This window comes from Pelophylax lessonae, assembly GCF_965119305.1.
Source record: "Pelophylax lessonae genome assembly, chromosome: 2".
NCBI classification, from domain to species: Eukaryota; Metazoa; Chordata; class Amphibia; order Anura; family Ranidae; genus Pelophylax; species Pelophylax lessonae.
This window is the reverse complement of record NC_138769.1, coordinates 448,763,540-448,765,271: the sequence shown is the minus strand read 5'-3', so window position 1 is coordinate 448,765,271 and position 1,732 is coordinate 448,763,540.

The following is a 1,732-nucleotide window of genomic DNA, read 5'->3' as shown; positions in this document are numbered from 1 at the left end:
ACCCAACACTACTATACAAAGGACCATCAGACCTACAATGCTATATACAGCACCACTAGAGCCAGCACTGCATTACATACAGTACAATCAGACCCAGCACTACTATACAGAGCACCACCAGACCCAGCACTATTATATAGGGCACCACAAAACTCAGCACTACTATATATATAGGGCGCATCAAGACTCAACACTACTATTTAGGGCACCACCAGACCCAGCACTACTATATAGGGCGCCACAAGACTCGACACTGCTATATAGGGCACCACAAGACCTACATTGACATAAACAGCACCTGCAGAGCCAGCACTGTTATACATACAGTACAACCAGACCCAGCACTACTACATGGGACACTGCCATACCCAGTACTACTATACAGGGCAACACCAAACCCAGCACTATTATATAGGGCACCACTAGACTCATCAGTACTATATAGGGCACCAAAAGACCCAGCAGTACTATATGGGGCACCACCAGATTTGCATTGCTATATGCAGCACCACTAGACCTAACACTGCTACATAACGTATAACCAAACCCAGCACTACCATATAGGGCACCACCAGATCCATCACCACTATATTGGGCACCATCAGACCCAGCACTGCTACATAAAGCACCACCATACCCCGCACGACTATAAAGGGCACCACCAGGTACAGCACTGCTACATAGAGAACCACCATACCCAGCACTATAAGGGCACCACCAGATCCAGTACTGATACATAGAGCTCCATCATACCCAGCGCTACTATATAGGGCACCATCAGACCCCAACACTGCTATTTAGGGCACCGCCAGATCCAGCAATGCTATACAGGGCATCATCAGATCTAGTACTGCCACATACAGCACCACCATAAGTACTATACAGTACCACCAAACCTAGCACTGCCACATAGGGCACCACCACCAGACTCAACACGTAAATACAGTATATACATAAACAGTTGTGTATAAATATATGCGTGTGTGTTCCAGAAGGGTTTGTAAATATTTAAATAAAAAAGGACATTTTAATAAAAATATTAATAATAAAAAAAAATATTTTATATATAGATACACCTATTCTCACAAAGGTTGGAGTATATATTAGTACAAAGGGACATTTCCAGCATCAGACAAGAAACTTTGTCTGACGAGGAGGTAGGAGGTACTAAATTTGTTACATAATTAACCGAGGGTAAAGTGATAATGGCGCTTCCATGGCTGCATCGATTCATCATTTGTAGGGGATCGGCTCTGGGACTTGCAACTCCAATACACACTTACAGACCGACATGATTCTACTTTGGTGAACTACAAGTCCCAGAACTGAGTAGCTGCCAGATCAACCTATGTACAATGAATACAACTTTAAGAAAACCCACTAGCATTATTTCCGCGTTGTGTTTTATTGTAAATACATTATATCTGCAATAAGAATTATATTTCTAATTATTTGTTATTTGTAACACCCAGACAGCAGATTGATTTATAAAAAGTTGAAGCCGTGGGATATTTTAACCCATTAGATTTTCTTTTTGTTTTGGTAGATTGATAGAGGGAATCTGATTAGTTGTTATAGGTAGCAGCTGCACTTTTGCTTCGGCCGTATAATCCCAGTTGTCATTAAACAGTTCAGATCATTTCAAACACCTAAAGCATTGTGAGCACACCATGAAGTCTGGGGATGGGTGCCAATCATTCACTGTCATATGGGCACAAGAAGCAGGTCAGCT